The sequence below is a fragment of the Corvus cornix genome, chromosome 1A (genome assembly GCF_000738735.6).
Source record: "Corvus cornix cornix isolate S_Up_H32 chromosome 1A, ASM73873v5, whole genome shotgun sequence".
Lineage (NCBI taxonomy): Eukaryota > Metazoa > Chordata > Aves > Passeriformes > Corvidae > Corvus > Corvus cornix.
In genome coordinates, this window is record NC_047057.1 from 4,823,033 (window position 1) to 4,842,768 (window position 19,736).

Sequence of the window (19,736 nt, forward strand, 5' to 3'; positions counted from 1 at the left end):
TACGGCAAGGTCTTCAGAACTGTCTTAGATAAAGTTGCAGAAAATTTTAGTTGTGATTTTTTCCCAAGGAAGTTTTACTTGGAAAACTCCAGTTCCATCCATCTGTTACCCCACATCTAACACAGTATCTGAGAGCCTTGCAGCCCCAAATACAGTAGTACAATTAACTTTTTCTATGTTTTGTGTTCAGCCCCCCCTCAGAATTACAGATATATGCAGTAGAATGCTTTGCAGTGTGCATGCACAGAAAACATGATTTATATGGTATATTTGTTATTAGGGCAAGTTCAAAGAAACATACAGTGTTTCTTGCTCCTGAGGGATTATGATTCAGATATTAAACAGTAATGAACCTCCATCTAATTGATGCATTCCCCAGCTGTAGCTTTTCAGACTTACTCCATCATTAGTAATCACAGTTTTTCTTGTAGCACCTTCTGTTGGTCACTGTCTTTTAAACAATGATCTTCAAGAAAGCTAAACAGCTCCTAATTTCTTCTCCTAAGGCAGCCCCAGATGTGCTTTCCATCATCCTTTTTCCTTACCCAGCTTATGATTTGCCCGGTGGCAAATCCTGCTTTTCCCTGTCACTCTGAATGATCTGACCTCACCCTTCTTATTTGTTTCTCCTTCTGAACAATCTTAAGGAGCTCCAAGGCTCAGCTGTTGAAGACAACACCTACAACATCTCTCACATTGTTATTCTCCAGGAACTATTTAGTGGAAACACACTCGTCTAGGTACTTACAAATGTCAGCATAAATTCACCAAGCAGAAATTGCGTCAAAACAATCTAGATGTCACCCACTGGAATGGGAAGGTTTGGGGACAGAGGGGAAGTAGTTAAAAGCAGATCTTTTGACTTTTTGTACTGTTTTTGATATTGCTTTATGTGAGGTTCTCACAAGGAAAATTAGGAGAGGGAAGGGGCAAAATCATTTGATTTATTCATCAACAGCATCTTGTTATCAAATTAGAGGGACATAACAAGCAGAGTTTTCAGAGAGTTCTGCTCTGCTTTAGGTTGTATTGGGAGTGTCCATTAAAACCTCAGCAAAGGAGTAAAAATGTCTACTAAAACCACAGATGGCACAACTCCCAGAGGGACAGAAACCACTCCAAAGGACAATATAATACCTACAAAAGTCTCAGTTGCAGTTCTTTGGCTGGTTTTAGTTCTTCTGGGAAGATCCGAAAGAGTAATGATGGCAGTATATAAATATTTTCAGGTTTATTTAACCTAAACCAAAGAATTTTAAGGGGATATGGGAAGTGTTAAAGATATGAAAGGTTATTAGAGACAGAAGCTGATGCAGTGGACAGAACAAGGCACCCCAGACTTACAATATTATGGCCCAGATGCAAATGGTAGCCAGGAATCTCACACAGCTGACAGGCTGGTGCCCCCCCGTAAGTCTAGATCAGTACTAGGAACTTACTTCAGTCTCTTCTGTTCATTATAGCATCTGAACTGCATCACTGTCCTTTGTTCCATTTCATGTCCCAAGAGTAAGAACAGACAATTCCTCTTCTGCTAACCTATCACACAAGTGTGCAGGCTAGAAACACCATGCATGAAACAATGGATCTAGTAAATACAGTCTGTAAACCAATATATAGGTCTCTTGACAACTTTACACCACTTTTCGACTTTGATCATCATTTAAAAGGTGGCACTTATGTGTATCATGACTGCTCTCCTTTCAAAGTCTTGTTTCTCATGAAAAAGATGTCTTTGAAGCTAACAGCCATTAGGGTATTGCATTAATGCTATATTGACTCAGCCCTTCATCCTTCCAAGGTGTATAAATTGAGTCACATGCAGGCAGATATATGATGAGACCTTTCAAAGGAGATACCTGTGTGCTCATTATCATCACTATTACTCCATGTGTCCCAGAAAGGAATCATTGTGGGACATAGTAAAGCACAGAAATGAGGGACTTGGGCAGATCAGACTGATGTTCCTGTCATGACCTTGGACATGTAATTTTCCCTTCCTGTGCCTCAGTTTCTGCTTTTATAAATTAAGATAATGATACTTTGCAGACTACATTCATATCTGCAGATGAAAAGCATTGCCTGAGAGACAGCTACTGCTATTATCTTTATAGGTGTTTTATTTGGGAAAAATATTTTCCACCCCTAACTGCCAAGAGCTTGCAGCTTCAAACAGGAAACAGAAAGCTTTATCCTCTTTCTAGAGAAGCAGAGACACACAAATCAAGCACAATTCCTTTGGTCACAATGGAAATTTGTAGCTAAATCAAGGATCCAATTTGTGAGTCAGTGTTTTAAGCATAGGATTTTTCAGGTGTTCTCCCTGGACATTAAAGATTTAGTGGGCGTTTTCACGAGAATTGATTTGTGCCAATATCCATAGCTAGAATTTTTCGCTTCCTCTCAAGTTATGCAGAAAACTGTTTGCTGATAGTTTGCTGGCCTGCCTGACATCCCAGAGGTGACCATAAAGAATAAAGCTGCACAGGTTGTAAATTATAACGACCCTTTCATCCTTTGAAACAGCAATCAAAGTCTTACACAGCTTTTGCAACTGTTTATTTGAATGGAAAGTGCACAAGAAAGAAATTCAGCATCTGTTGCAAGGTGTCAGGGGTTTGAAAAAATCCCAAGGACAAAACATGGCCATTCAGATGAGAGGGAGGATCGAATTTTGAAACTGTGTCAATAGACTGGGGTATAAATCATCCCTGTTTCACACAGAAGCTTCCTTTCATTGTCACTCTGACCAAGGGGCAAATCTGGCACAGCGTAGTAATTGTGATTTAACTGCTGTTATAACCACTTTACACACCTTTCCTCTCAGCTGCTCTTTCACCTCACCATCTCTTTCTCCCTACATCCTTTGTTTTTGAACTTCTTTTCCTCCACATTTCATTCCGTGGTGCTGTTTTCCCTTTGAGCTATAGAGGGCCAAGCCCCCTTCTATTCACCAGAATAATCAATTCCTGAATAATACCATTGATACTGAAGTATCAGTATAGCTCCTTCACTTCCACAGATTAAGCTAAGACTGGGGGGCTCAGATTTCTGACTCACTGTTTCAGGCTGTTGATGTGTCTGAATTCCAACAGATTGAATCTGATCATATGATTGATTTTCATGGAAGTTTACATTATCTTTGAATGCTTAGATCTTGGAGGTCATAAAAATATAGTAGGTAACTGGATCTCAGCCAGGAATTCCAGGTGGGCACCAGTACAGGCTGGGGTGTGACCTGGGGGTCCTGGTGGCAACAAGCAGTTCAGGAGACCTTGTGGCCAAGAAGGCCAATGGTATCCTGAGGTGCATTAGGAATAGCGTTGCCAGCAGGCTGAGGGAGGTGATCCTGCCCCTCTACTCAGCCCTGGTGAGGTACATCTGGAGTGCTCTGTCCAGTTCTGGGCTTCTCAGGACAAGGGAGACATGGAGCTCCAGGAACATGTCCAGTGGAGAGTGACAAAGATGATGAAGGGACTGGAGCATCCCTCTCATGAGGAGAGGCTGAAGGAGCTGGGACTGCTCAAACTCAAGAAGAGGCAACTGAGAGGGGACCTCATCCATGTCTGTCAGTATCTGTGGTGACCTGTCAGAGGATGGATCCAGGCTCTGATCAGTGGCTCTGAGCAATAGGACAAGATCCAATGGGAAAAAACTGGTGCACAGGAAGTTCCACATGTACATGAAGAAGAACTTCAGTCCTGTGCAGACCAAGCATAGGAACAGATTGTCCAGAGAGGGTGTGGAGTCTCCCTCGCTGGAGATATTCCAAAACTGGCTGGACACAACCCTGTGCCATGTGCTCTGGGATAAGCTTTCATTAGCAAGAAGGTTGGACCAGATGAGCCACTGTGGTCCCCTCCAACCTGACCCATTCTCTGACTCTATGATTCTGTAAAGAGATCTAGAGAGCTGAGAGAAGAAGATCTACGTTAAATACCCTTCATCTTGGGGCAGATGGGACTAGTTTTCAGGCTAGCTGACTGAAACATGTATTCTCATTTTATTGCTAAAACTGTGTGGACATCTAGTATAAATACAAGTAATGTCCTTTAGGTCCTTTAAATAAGTAAAAAATAAGAATAATAAAACAAAACCCACTTGTTTTGGCACAGTTACAAAATGAACAGGAAGGAGTAAAGAGTATTTACAGGCTTTTAATAACACAATGTTGCAATTTAGGCTTCCTTTACAAAATAGTGCCCAGTATCTACTATCTCATGATAAATAGAAGCTGTATCGCATGACACTTGTGAACAATGGGTGAAATGGATATTAGAAAAATCTCATTTATCTTCTGCTTTATTCTGTGATAGAGGTCCTTGTCACCATGGCTATTATGTGACTAGCCCTAGAAAGGCCACCTCATTAGTTTTCTTTATCAAGATAGCAAGGTCTCTTTTAAAGGGACAGCACTTAGATTTTAGATTCAAATAGAAAATAGATTTCATTGTGTGAATGTTCCTATCTCTGTTTTCTCTGTTTAAATACATAGGTTATTTCCACAGCTGTCAACCAGATGAAATTAACACTCCTGTGATGAGGAAGGTGTTCCTGGAACAGAAATAGAAAAAATGGAATTTTATGAGCAGTTCGCTTGTATTTGTCTCATGCATTTTTCTTTAGAGCATGTGGCATTTCTTTAGTTTAAAAAAAAAAAACACACAAAGGGGAAAAAATAAATGAAAGCAACTTTCTGTATATTCTGTAAATCTATTTTCCCTTTTGTCTTTTCCACTCACAAATACATCTTCCTCTTGTCTGACAACCACTTTGAAAATTTTCCTCTATTGCCACCAAAGCAACCGTGTGAGTGTCAACAAATCAGTAATGATTTAGAATATGTCAAAGGGAATTCAACATTTTTGTCTCTTTTCAAAAATCTTAATGACAGGTAGATAAAGTTGGACAACACTATCTCTATTGGCTTTCTCTGAGTTCTGATGGGCATTTTTCATTGAACAAAAGAGCTTGCTCCCTTTCTGCAGCAGGCAAGGCAGGGGAAGAGTAGCTGCAAAATCTGATAGTGCTGCATGGTTGTATTAAGCATGTCTAGTTTTCTGCCTAATTAAGAATGTTTTGGATTTAATGATATAGAAGATCAATGATTACAAAATAATGTTGTTTTTTTCTTTGTCCTGAATGATGATATAATAGCATTTAACTCTCAGAATACTCTCCTAGCTTTAAACAGGTGATTAAAAGCATCCTCTGATTTGCTAACTCAGTAGCCAAGAGCCTTAGAGGTAAAAGGACACTGGATCTGTCAATGCTATCAGCTTACTCTATAAGTCCCAAAGACTTATTTAACTGCATTTTAAATTAAGATTAAATTTTAAAATGCAAAAAATAATTGCATTAATACAATATTAAGATTAGAAATTTTAAGGCACAAGATCAGGAAACAAAAAAGATAAGGCTCCTTCAGAAATAATCCATTTCAGCCGTGTATATTCAATGAGTAACCTGAGTCATAAATGTATCTGAATACATTGAAAATATCCTCAAAATAATGTGCCAACTATATTTGCGAGGAGTGCATTAGGTATGGAAAGTTTGAAAATCCTATCTGTCTTGTATTTATGATTTTGAAAATTAAAGAATTGAAATGACATTGTGGTTTTTCCTTGAAGTTGTTGTATGTCCTACTACAAAGCCTTTGGGAGTAGTTTATCGATGTGTAATGCCCACTATAGAGCTGGAGCAGTCACGTTCCAGAAGTTTGCAACAGAAATACCAATAAGACAATAGACAGTGATACTTCAAAGAATTTTTCAGTTTAATATCAGTTAACAGAAGCAGAAGACCCCAGAAAAGGAAGATAAAATAGATCACCATGGTGGATGGATAGTCATGGACAATCTGAGCCCCTCCTGCTTGGAATCCCTTGGACAAGGGAGCTCCTAACTCATTGACTGAACCACTAGAGCAGAGCTCCTTGTCAGGATGCTTATGCCTGAAGTGATCTTGTGCTCCTTCAATGACAGTTTTGCTGCTCCCCTGCTATTGGTGATTTTCCTTTTGGAATTTCCTCAGTGCCTAGGAAATAAAGAAATCTGAGATAGGAATGGAAAATGGAAGATTCCCCAACACTTCCTTTCTCAGTTTAGTCCCACCTTTCTGGTAAAGCAGATGTTTTCTCTAGGTGATTACTTTATTGTAGGGCCCTTAAAAGTCATGTTCCTATTCCATTGGACTACAGTCCACTCTTGAAAACATTTTGTGCCAGAAAATGCTCTGTCACATCAGTAACACATTTCACATTTTTTACTACATTGTGCTGGTCAGCATGTCGTTAGTAACGGATGCACATGAGCTGAAGGAATCAAGGAATCACCTGAACTTACAATCATTTTTAATTTCCAATGGAAATCTGCTGTCAGGACTCTCAACAGGCCAAAGCAACAACAGCAGCAAAAGACAAGAGCTAGTTCAAGCCTGTAGGAGCTCTAGTCTAAACAGACAAAGCAAAGTGGGGTACAAAAGCTGTGAAGATGGACTACAGATGTGGAAATACGAGGGGAATAGCCTAAAAGTAAAGATGATGACAAAGCCGGGAATAGAATCAGCTCCACAAACTCCCAGTTCAGGGCATAATCTAGCAGGTTTGATGGGTGGTCATACTGGGAACCCATTCAATTTGTTGATCTACCACAAGGTCACAAAATGGAAAAGGAAAAAAAAAAGAATTTATGAGTTTAAAATCACTTGTTTGAAGTAATAATGCCATTGCATGGGGGAGGGATATTTTAAATGTCACTGCTAACCAGTATTGCATATATTGATCATCCCCATGGTCTGGACAACCACCCCCCAGACCTGACAGTATAAATACCATAAGCACTCGTTACATAACAAATCTTTCTCTATTTACATCTCAGGATATTAGATTGATCTCCTCTGAACTTTGGACTTTTAACAATCATAAATATTATTGTTTATAATATTTCTCATTCATAGCCACTGCAGAAATACCAGGGATACTGCTGATGGAAAGACCATGACCTTACTTATTATACCACCTGTGTACTCTTGAGAACCCTGGAACTGAAACATTACATGTTGACTCACCTTTTTCTCATGATGTATTGTAACTCCTTAAGGCTAGACTTTTCAATCATGGATTTTCTGAGTTGTATCAGTGAACCAGATTTTTAATCTATTCTGCTGTGAGACAAGCTGGTTCTTCTCAAGAAACTCTCAGTCTTTCCCAGTTATTTTTATTTCATTAAAATGAATTTTCTAAAAAATTCCTTTTTCTGCTATGGACCAGTTAATTCTTAAATAAAATTTTGTTACAAGGTTTTCTATTAACCAGGAAGGATTCAATAGTGTAGAGGGGCCATTCAGGACTCCAGCACACCAGCACTATACACCCTGTTCCCCCCTCCCTCAAAGACCCCTAAACTGATATATAAAATAATCTTAATGATAACCAGGCAATGTTTTGGAGCTTCTGATCACCCTGGCTATTTGTTTTTTGTTTTTTTTTTTCTTATTTCATCACTTTATGCTGGTTAATTGCTAGTTAAAAACCCTGCTGAAAATCATGTCACCTCCTGCAGGAATAGCTGGGGATGTTACAAGAAGTTATAGAGGAAGCTACTCAAAGGTGAAAAGGTTACTCTTAAGTGTCTCAAATGCTTTGAAATCTACTAAGCTAGATCAAGGTAAGGAATTATTATTGACAACAGTTTTGACTGAAAATATTTAATCCCCTTAATTCTTAAAAAAAATCTCTTATTTTTGAGAAGGGGAATGTCATTCCTCACCTAAAGTTCCTGGCATAATTTCCAACTTCTTCCTCTTCATAAAAAGAAGTTCCAGAACACTGCCTCCATATTTTACATATTTAAATAATGAATGTCTACTGAAAGAATGCATTAAAATTATTCTTGGCTTTGGTTACTAGAGAAGTTAACATAAGCTACTTAGATTACTATTATAAATATGTTATTCAAATGTTCTTACCAATGTAAGTCCATATTGAGAGCTTGATCATGAATGGCTTTTGTTCTTCAAGTTCTACTTGACCTGTATAATCCTTTGGTTTGAATTCTTGAGGGGAAATAAAAGTGCATTAAAGAAATCATGCTCTGTATACAAATAATTTTTCATTATTTGCATAACGAAGGAGTATTCTTTCCTATTATGCACTGCTTTCTTCTTACACTGAAATATTTCTTCACATCCAAAAAATATAGAGACTTGAGTCACCAAGGTCTGAAGTTTGACAGGGTGTTAAAGTATTTTTACTGTATTAATTTAAAGACGGCTGCACCAGTTCCTACTTTTTCTGTCAACCAGAAGATTTTTCCAAAGGGCAAAAAATATACCTTGCTTCTTTTGCTGGCCTATGAACAATTTCCCAACTACTTTCTATTAAAAAAAAAAAAGCGAGGGATGTAAGAAAATGAAAACTGAATGGAAGTCTAAGAAAGTATCAGAGAAATCCACATTCTACGGAAGAGATTACAAAGTATTTCAAATTTTGAGGAATACCCTGGTACCAAAGTAGCAAAACTGGATTTAGGAAAGGCAGGAGACCTTTAGCATGTCCATAGTGCCATGGAAATTCTTCCTGCCACATTGTCCCTTTTTGCCTTCTAGAGTTTATCCTGCTTAACACTGTTGGTGACATCACTGCGGTTAGTGATGAAGTTAATTGTTCTGGTATCATTAGTTAATCAGGAGAGATTCCCATTTGCAGATATCCATATTCATTCTCGTAGACGATTATCCTCGGGAGTTTTAAATGGTTCATAGTCACCAGCTGATGGTAATTACGGAAGAAAAATATTTCAGATGAAAGAGAGATGGAGATTGAGTAGATTGAGCAAGGTCACTGAAGAGATTTGGGGATTACTTTCCCAGTCCAATTCCCATTTTACTCCCAAAATATATTCATCTGCAGGATGTATTCTTCCCTTAAAGACAGAAGGCATAAATATTACTGCACAACTTTTGCTTTACTGTGGGAGTGTGGTAGTGTACTGCCACCCTCTGCTGGAATATACATGGACCAAGCAATTTCTCCACCTCCCCATGTCTATTCCGAAAGAACAGTATGGATTCTATTGTATTTTCTTGTTCAATATAGTAAAAACCTAAATAATGTGGAAGGCCAATTTGCTTATCAAAAAAAATCTGAATGTGTTTGTAATAAATTTTATTACGAGACTATTTTATCCTAAGTACATTAAATTCAATTTCTACAACTTTTCCAGAGGAAGTAATGGCAAGAATTTTCTTGGAATTTTGTAGGGGAGTTTTGATGTTACTGGTTGCAGAGCTGTGGTCCTCTAGGGATTCAACTTTATAATCAATATGAATGCACTCAAACAAGCTTCCAGTTATGACTTTCAGCAACACTTTTAAACCCTTCTAGAGAACCCTTAAAATCAGAAAGAGACACAAGATCAACTACTGTCCTTTCTTTGTATGAACCAAGGTCTATTTGGTATTACTCAGGTTATAAACCAGAGTTTCCTACTTTGTTGCAGTGGAATCAGTCTTTTGAGTTACAAAGGCAAACAAAGGATGCATTGAGATGGGCAAGAGTAAATTATTTAAACAAGGTCAAGACATCAACAATTTTTCTTATATTTTTGCTCTAAAGAAGTACAGTAAGCCCTTTTCAGATGCAAGAGATAGAACTGAGCACCTCCATTTGTGCTTGGCCATTTTGGTGGTTTATACACAGATAAAAAATGCTCATTCCTCTCCTAGTACCTAACTTCTCCAAAATGTTCAAACCCAACACCAACAGGCTGAAAATCACTAAATTACTCTGAAAGCTTATTTTTCCATCCTCACTAATGCACAGGATGAGTTCAGCTTCTTAAAAAAACTAAAAATCAGAGCTATTAAGATTAAATTTGGACCATATAGGAGTTACTAGAAGGTCTCAGAACAGGAATATTCCATCATGCTAATTGATTACTGCAATATGCTGCACATGAGGAGAAGGAAAGGAAAAGAATGTTATAAAGATGTTCCAGCGGGTCCCGTCTTTGAGTAATGCAAATGAGGATTTATTGCCAAAGAATTTACTGCTTTTATTCATATTTGGCTCTGATTTAAGGATCTGATCCAGATTCTTGAAACAAATGGTAGACAAAACCTTGACTGTACTTGAGCTAGGCTCTTTACAAAATGAAGTTAACTACTGAAAACAACACTTGGCTTATTTAGGACAATCAGATTTTTGCACCTGGCAGTCCATAGCTCTTGGACAACACTGACTAAAATAGTCCTGTGCTAGAATACTACCATAACCACAGTCTGTGGATGACCACCTAAGGTTTTTTCACAGATAATATTTGATAACTTGGATTTATATTAGGTAAACAAAAATAGAAAACATTAGTTTGGGTTATCACCTATACATAAAATGTTGTTCACATTCGCTTCTAATTTATTTCAAATCCAGGTTGCATTAGTTACTATTTCCATCCAAAAATGCCTTCATTCTGTGTTTGAACCTTAGGTATTGCCAGGAACAAAAACAAAATTGAGGCAACTATAGTGTAAGCAAGGGACAAAACATGGCAGCTTGGGAGGGAAAGTGTAACATAAGGAGAAAGTTGGGTTAACAGTAAAGCTCTCTATTTTAACACCTTCACTAATAATTTGGAATTTAAAATCTATTCAAACAACTAACATGAGAGAGCTTTCAATGAAATCATGGTGACTGGACTTATGAGGCATCTGTGTCATAAACTGAAGTTTAACTGCATTACTTTGGTTGAAGTGCTGAATTAAAGAGAGTCAGGAGGGGGACAAGGGAGGAGAGACAAGAGGTATCACCTCTAAAACCTCTATAAATCTAACCTCCCCTCCTTCCTGCTGACATCATTAGATTCCTACTTTGCCACTGAATAGTCTCAGGTAGGGCTTTAGCATTTGACAAATGAAGGTAATTTGAGGGTTTTATACTTGTGGATATATTGTAGGACTTACTGTGGGACTTAAAAGCATTTTTCTTCTAAATCAAATATTACCTTGGAAAATAACAATACTGGCAAATGAAACCAGTGAGGTGCCACTCAAGGCTACAGTCCAGCTTTAGTCATGTTGCTCTTTGAGAATCTAAAGCTTTTAATCATGCCAGGCTGCCACATTTTGGGTCAAAATCCATGGGCATTTACAGATATTATTTTGGCCACTGGAGAGTTTACTTACTAATACAACAGAGACTCTTTTGAAGGCATGGAAATTTTTGCGTTATTATTTTTTGAATGCACTACAATGACTGCAAAGTTCAAACCTACCTGAGTTCATACGTGACAAAGTTAACGGAAAATGGACTTAATTCGCAACGATTTTGTGTCTTTTGTTCTTCTGTATTTCATTCGTGTACTGTGTATTAGGACCTGATTCAGTATAAAACCAGAATATTTTGATTGCTTAATGTTTTCATAACAATAGCTTGTGTTGACTTTTGTACTAGTGTTCTAACCTTGAATTAATAACTAAATAAATGAATTCATACATCTATGCTGTTTTCAGTATCCAGTCAAGGCCAATGTGATCTTACCAGAGGATGTTGGCCAACAATTAACTGCTTAGAGATTCACTCAATAGGGCAATTCTTCATTTTTCAGATGAATTATCGAGTAAATATCCATGAGATACCTGTCTAAAATAAAAAACCAACACCTTTAGAAACTAGTCTTGGGGTTTTTTCCTCCTAGGTTTCAGAAGAAGCCTACGGGTTGGTAACAAACATCAAGGGTAATTTCCGGTTCCTTCCTCTCCTCCACATGTATGCAGTTACCTGGCATTGAAAAGGTTTAGAAAGCAAGAGGAGATAAATAATATATATAGCAGATAATTATAACCAAACAAAATTATAAAATAGCACCAACTAGTTTCTGCTGCAAATAACCACTGGAAAGATGTGCTTTACTTTCATGTAAGTGTGATTTTACGGAGTGCACTGCATGAAAGCCTAAGCCTTTTGAATATTCCTTCAGCAGTAATATTCCTCCTGTTGACAAATCTTTTAAATACCTTAGGCAAGCATTACTTCAAGCAAATCAGATTTTCAGAGGTGCCATGTGAGAACACATGCATCAGACCCAAATCCACCGGAATGCCGGGGATAAATGGCATTCGTGTTGCCGAATCATAGGAAGATCAGAACTGGTTTTAAGCAGCAGTCTTCCTGGAATGCAGATTCATTTCTCCATAACACCATTTCCCAGACAGATCTATTTCTGAGTACCAAGTTTTGAGTTCATCTTAGTTTGTATTTCTGAACCCATGACTGTCAGCCACATATTTGAAAAGCCATCTATTTCTGAGGCATTTAAACTAACCTGTTCATGGATATGCATGGCTTGTAAACCTCCTTCCATATACCAATCTTAATGAGATTTTGCTCTTCAGCCTTCCAGTTATGGGCAAAACAATCTGGTTTTGTGACTCTGGTGTGTCTGCTTCGAATGTGAAATAGGCTGGCACGTTTCTGTCTCTCACTTTTGTATCTGGGTGACAATTTACGTTATGCAGAGAGAAGCCCAGTTTTAAATCAATAATAAAAATACCTTTAACTTACTTTTCTGGATTTCATTTCTTTTCAGGTGTAAGGATAAAAAAATTTACCAAAGTGCCAGTCTAGAAAATGGAGCTCTCAAAAAAAAAACAAATAACCCCTATATAACTGTTAACAGCAATTTTGTTCAAAGTAAATCCCATTTAATATGGACTAGAGGATGTATAGGCCATTTCCAGTTTAAGCACAATGCAAAACAGCACAATAGATTTTATATTTCCCTCCAGGTGTGTAAATTGTTAATTAACCAAATTCAATTTGTTAAGTGAAGTATAAAGGACTGTATCACGATAATGCTCAGCATTTAACCTTTACCGTTAGCTATGGATTATTAGCAGTACAAAACGGCTTGTGTGCAGCCTGAGAACTCATCCCCAGGCTCCCTGGGTGCTGTCTGTGTACATGCTGATGTGACTGCCTGTGCCCGAGTGACTGCACGTGGCTGACACACTTCTGGCCAGCTGACCCGTGTAATCTGACCTTCTGCACTCTGCACTCTTGTAAAACAAGGCAAATACTCTTAAATCACTATCAGGATAATTTACCACATTTTAATTTGCATTTACAAGAGGTGACAAATGCACTTAGAGTCAAATTCTGTGGAAGTTTATCAAAGAACCTTCATTTACTGGGAGCAACATGTGAACACTGGACAAGATGATTTCAAGAGGTTCCCTCCACCCTAATTTTTTCCCTGCAATCATAACAATTACATAATGTAGTAACTAAATTGAATCAAAGATTATCAAACAGTGAACTCTGATAGCCAAAAGTAACCAGACCATCTCAGTCGGAGTTATCATCACTATGCTGATGTTACAGTGCATCTTAGAATCATAGAATCAAGGTTGGAAAAGATCTCTGAGATCATCGAGCCCAACCGTTGAATAAATACCACCATGTCAACTAAAACATGACACTAAGTGCCACATTTAGGCATTTCTTGAACACTTCCAGGGAGATAGTGAACAGACAACTTCCCTGGGCAACCCTTTCCAGTGCTTGATGACCCTTTCAGTGAAGAAATTCTTCCTGATGTCCAACCTGAACCACCCCTGGTGGAAGCTTGAGGCCATGTCCTCTTGTCCTATCACTAGTGCTGCATAAGGTTGTTGTGAAGGAACTCTTACCTGAAAGGAAAGGGATTTCAGGCACCAATAAATAAATAAGGTGCCAACACAAAGGAGTTATACTGGAATATCTGTAGCCTAGACTAGCTAACCTGTTATGTCCCTGAACTGCATGAAGCTTTTAGTGCTGCTGAAGAATCTCTTAAAACTTACCTGGAGCAAGAATAGATTGTTGAGGAAGGAGATGTGGGAATGGGGATATTACAGAACTCACTGGTGAGGTAGTGGTTATAGCCCCAAGCTTTACAAGTTTAAATCTCTGGATTTGTTATGGGACTGTATCTGTTTCATAATAACATGATGATTTTTCTTCACAGACTGGTGCCCTCAGACAGTTCTGAACAAAAGTCTGACTCTGTTTGTCTGAACTATGAAGGCTGATTCAAACCCAGGAATTCTCTGTTCAGATAGATTGGGAAGCCCAAAACAGACAAACTAGAAATCAGGTGACTCAGAGGACTTAGTCCTGGACCACTTCCTTATCTCATATTCATTGAAAATTACAAGTACACATGCCCTACAAAGTTAAGCCAAATTAAAATGGTTTTATTATTGATTTAAAAGATCCTAAAACCTCAGAATCACATGCAGAACACTCACAGAGTGTGTCACAAATTGAATTCATTCTTTTCAAAGAAAGGTTTCCATTCAGGATAAGAAAGTCAATTTTTTGAATGTAGTAGGCAGAAAGATCAATTTGTTGTAGAGCTGTTTTTCAAGGAATCCTCAGGGTCTCATATTATCCAAGTTTAAAAGAAAATTGATCTAATTTAAATTTTTTAAATATGTAAATTATGCTCTCATCTGATTTCTGATGTGAGTTGGCCAAAGACTGGGACTGTGCCACAGGAATCAGTTCACAGTTGGTTTGTGGAGGTTTTATTTATCTTGGTTTAACCTTCATTATGGTGGTATTGAAGAGGCCTTTTGAGAGCCTGGTTCTGTGTGGGCAGGCAAGGAAGGGGATGTACCCTGCATGAGTTGAAAGGGCACAGCAGACAGCAAGGAGGCAAATGGGAAAGACAAGAAATGGATACACATGAAGTGAACAGCCAGTAGGGGAGGAAAAAAGACTTTTGGCTAGTGGCTCATTAATTAATAAATAACTCATAGGCCCCACACCAGAAGATTTCATTTTGGGAGCTTTTCAAGCCAGAACGAAGCATACCTAAACGCAAAAACATAAAAAAACACCTACTGCCTACAAAAAATATGCCAATAATTCTGAGGTTAATATTACCTTTTCACTAAAAAATCCTTGGTAGTTTCACCCTTGCTTTTAGCATGTTCAGGTAGGATCATTTTAACACCAACAGCAAAATTCCAAACATTTGTGACACTGTCACAGTTTAATTGCCTCCATTTTGGGACTTCCTATCACGAAGGTTTAGCTGAAGATTTTCATGGACTGCATATTCAAGTTGGATTATGCTTTCCCTGTCCTTAGTCAGAAACCTAAAGCCTATGACTGGGGCATCCTGAGAGTTTCTACATCACTGTCAAACTTCTTTTTCATATGATCTGAAGCTGAAGAGCAGGTATAAGAATACTTTGTATTTAGATTAATGAATGGAAATTAGCTTTAAATATTTTTTATTGTCTGAACAACAATGATTTTTCTGTGTTGCTCATATCCAAATGCTATTCATTCCCTACGTTAAATATCTTCCTACATAACCATAGGCTCAGGTTTTATCAAAACTTCATTTCTCAAGAGGGATAATGCCAACCCTGGAAACATTAAAGGCCAGGTTGGACTGGGCTCTGAGCAACCTGATCCAGCTGAAGGTGTCCCTGCTCATTGCAAAGGATGAACTTCAATAGTCCTTTCCAACCCAAACCATTCTGTGATTCTATGATATCATTTTCTGCATTGAAGCACCACGTCAGTCACCATAGGGATCGTAACAGTACCTACCTCTCTGCGCATCAATAATTTTCTTTCCTTGAAGCTTTTATGGGCACGGGCTGTGTAGGACCTGGGTTATAGATATCATTCTCTGTAGCTACTTATTTCTTTGAATGAAATAAAATTCCATCTAGTCATTTCATGACACCTTTTGAGTTTCATGGTGTTGGTAGTATGATAAGGTTTTGCTTTCTAAATGTAGAGTAGACACTGCAAGTGAGTATTAAGAAACTGTCAAATGTTTTTATCTCATTCGCTTATAAGCCTGACTTTGAGCATGCAAAAAGACCTTTTGAAGTTGGAGGGAATTTGAATGTGACACCCTACATATGCTTTAGCCCAATGTGCATTATTGGGACACTTAATGATTTTTGTCCTGACCATTTTAATGCCCATTCCAGCATCTGTCATGCATGAAATTCCTCTTACTGACACACTTATGTGGATAATCTGGCATTTAACTCCTATCTTTACTGAGTCAGGTGCATTTTGCTTTCATTTTATTCTAAGCCAATACTGTGTTTGCTGATTACCTTTATCAATACCCCTGTGCTAAATTTGAGTATATTCAATGAACAAACTGCACTATAGACAACCTGTTTGGTATGTAGATAAGAACTGGATCTTTGTAATCCCAAATTGTTATTACTTCAGGCCCCAAAAGTGTCATTTAAGATCAAAGCTTGAATTGGTATCATAAATGCAATTCAACAAGGAAAAAATGATTTTCAGATAAATAAAATCAGAATAAATCAATGTAAATTTATAAAAGTTTTGCTCACATAATTCAGTGTATTGAATTTAATTTTGTATTTTCCTTTGTTAGGTCTACAAACAGGAAGACCTCAAGGTGTTAGCTGAAGAGGTGAGAGCCAAGTTTTCCCTAGTACTTCAGAATTTCTTAACAATTACTTGATTTTTCTACTCTATATAATAGTAATAATAATAATAAAATAAAAATATAATATAATATAATATTTATTCTAGCTTCTAAAATCTTATTTACAACTTTGCACATTCTTTTCTGTGTGTTTTATTTTCCTTTAGACAATTTTCATAGTTCATTACTTCTCATATGTTTATTACTCAGTGTTTTACTTGTTTAGGTAAAAAAATAATTAAAAAACACACACAGAAAAAAAACAGGATTAGCAAATATTTTTAGGTAGTAAGAAAGAAAAAAAAGAAAAAAAGTCCTACAGTTTGATGTGAACTGAATGTTGAGAAGCAATAAAATATACATGATGGCTCAGCTCTGTAAATATCCCCAGTTTATTGGTCAGTGTTTGGAATATGATTTCTGTATTCTCTTGCCTTCACTTAAATATATACAGATGCAGGCAACAAAGTCGTGCATGCAGCTTTAGTATAGTCTACCTCTGGTCATGCAAGCTTAACAACAGAATTTGATAAATAACTGAATGGAATTGTGAACCTCCAAACATGGTTGAATTTTACATTTTCTTTCTGTAATAAAGGTTTAATTATTTTTACAAGAGCTGAAGAGCTAGAAGTGACAGCTAATATAAATATTTGCTTGACCATCATTTGGTAAATATATTTTATTTCTTCTTTCCTTAGGTATTCGGCTCTTTTCAACAGAATAACAAGGAGTAGGTAAGTTAAAATGATGAATTATTCTTTCCAGTTTCATGTTCTATTTATAGCCTTTTCATTCATTAGAGCTTTTAATTTGTCTTGGGTATGCTAGTTTTCATGCTCCTGTGTATTTTTTATGAAATAATTTATTACAATTCATATTTCTTTCTTTTCAAAATTATTATCCAATTACTTTCTCAGTAAACAAGAATTCCTCCTTTTTATATGAAATGAGCTACCAGCCAAAGCAGTTTCTGATTACACAAGCTAATTTTGAAAGAACAGATAGAATCAAGCAATGAACTGGATAAAAATAATAATGGAGCATACCTTGTTAGATAACAAATGGAACAGACTTTGGAGACAATTAATGCAGGAGATACTTAATGCTGAGGTGTGTTAAACAAATTTTGTCTTATTTATTTGCTGCTATAAATCATGGCTAGTCATCTAAGATTACACCCAGATTACATCACAGTTCTGTAAATATGTGCTGTGTTCTTTACTGGAAACCCCAGCACCCTTTGTAGGAGGACATGTATATATTTATTTATACATAGATGGATACAAATGTAGACAGGTCAATCAATTGATTGATCCAGTAAGGGAAATTGGTCTAACGACATTTAGGATTAATTTTGCTGGACAATACTTGGTAATTTGGTCCAATGGATAAATATTATTTCTTCTACTTTGGATTTACAAATGAATTACTGACTGAGGGGTCATTAATTGCTGGGCTTGATTCTGTTTCAAGTCTTACGCTAAAGTAGCACTTTTTATCAGGCTTGTTGTGAACAGAGCTGTGTCAGGCCTGGTGCCTCAATGTCCTGCACTTGAATCAATCCTACCATCTCAAGTCTGAGGAGCATCTCTTTACAGTCTAGTTGGAACAGCATGAGATCACTTATAAATATGAGAAAACATCTTCCCCCACTAGCATTGCATCCAACTCAAGTTTAAGAGTCATCAAAAAGACTTCGTTTTACATGTGTACTTTAAAAAACATCAGTACGAAGGTAGCAAAAACTACCAGTACCATAAACAGTCAGCCTTTAGCCTTGAAGAAAGGCTGTCATGAGTTTTTACCTCTTTCTTCAATCTCTGTAGGGACCTACATTATGCAGATTCAACTGTTCTCCTGTGTTCTTCTAGTTTGTATGACACCAGTCCTTCTACTTCTGTTTGTGCTGCAAACTTCAGTTTTACCTAATGCTTTAATAAGAGAAACTTCAGTAGTATTTCTGGAGAAATAAAACCAATCCTCCTAGACGTGTGGATGGCCCTTATTACAAAAGCATTAACCCATTTCATCTGAGTTTCCTGCTTCCTGCTTTTATTTTTCTAATCACATGGATGGTAATATTTCTTGGGAAATGGTAACATATTTGTAAGCACCACATATACTAATTTTTTTTACTTACTTCCAGACACTTCCCTTTATTAACTTTCTTTCAGAGATTTTGCTGCCAAATCCCTCTTGTCTCTCCTCTCTGTATCTGGAAATCATCTCTAGCTGCCTTCTTTCCCTTACTCAGATAAATTGCACCTTAATACTGATCCAGTAAAACAACTTCATAGTTTCAACATCTTATTTTACTTATGAATCCTTGCATAATTCTGTATCATTTCTCATCTCCTCTATTCTCAGTTTTCCAATAAGGACCCTTGATTTCCTCTTGAGAGTCTCTACCTTGCAAGAAAGTCCTTTCCAAGATCATTACATTTCGGGCCTTGTGATTTCTCTTAGAGTACCCACTCCCATCCTGTGACTATCTTACTTACTTATGGAGATTATTTTTATATAGATTAGAGCCCTTCTTCATTTCAGAAGTCCTTAAAACAAAAGAGAACCACTCTGCCAGAGAACACGAGTGACACGTGTTAATAAGTATGACCAAATCTCACCTTGCCTGCCTGCTCCTCTTCCCTCTCATGATATATGTATTCAGTTAAGAACAGAAGTTAAAGATTAAAGAGTCTTCTAGGTTAGTAGAAACGTGGTTTACAGTCAATATAGTCATTGCATAATTCTGCATGTTTCATTTGTACGGTGTATTTTCATTTCTCATGGGATCTGTTGCCAGAAAAAGACTTATGCCTTCTGGTATCTGAATCGGACCCTCCAGACAGATCATATTCCAGTCAAATATGACATAATTTACTAATTGCTGTAATATGGACTTTTATTTGAATATTATTTTCTTTTTGGTCTAGTGTCAGGTGTAGGCCAGGGTTTTGTGCTGTGCAAGGCAAAAGATTTAGCACATAGGCAGGTTGTCCTTTAGGATTCGGCTGTCTCAGGATGCGCAATGATGGGACAGAGACAAGCCTTGGAGCACAGATTGGATCTCTCACATGGAAACAAAAAGGGTAATGTCATTTTAGCCTGAATGAGTTGGAGAGACGGGGTGGAGAGACACCAGAATGCAGGAACCATGGTGATGAGAGAGCAAGAACCATCCTGAGGAGGAGAAAAAGTGCTGGAGGCAGGTTGTAACAGGAGCCAGTGGTGATTTCAAGCACTTATTAAATCAAA

The 19,736-nt window shown here is 37.4% G+C and overlaps 1 protein-coding gene across 1 annotated transcript in view; it reads left to right on the plus strand.

Moving 5' to 3' along the window:
• The window catches only part of CELF2 (CUGBP Elav-like family member 2), a 550,097-nt gene that overhangs the window by 78,154 nt on the left and 452,207 nt on the right, over positions 1-19,736 (plus strand). Inside the window, exons 2-3 of the mRNA XM_010407804.3 lie at positions 16,425-16,463; positions 17,180-17,215. The gene's annotated coding sequence lies outside the window, so the exon portion shown is untranslated. The remainder of the gene's footprint in view (positions 1-16,424; positions 16,464-17,179; positions 17,216-19,736) is intronic.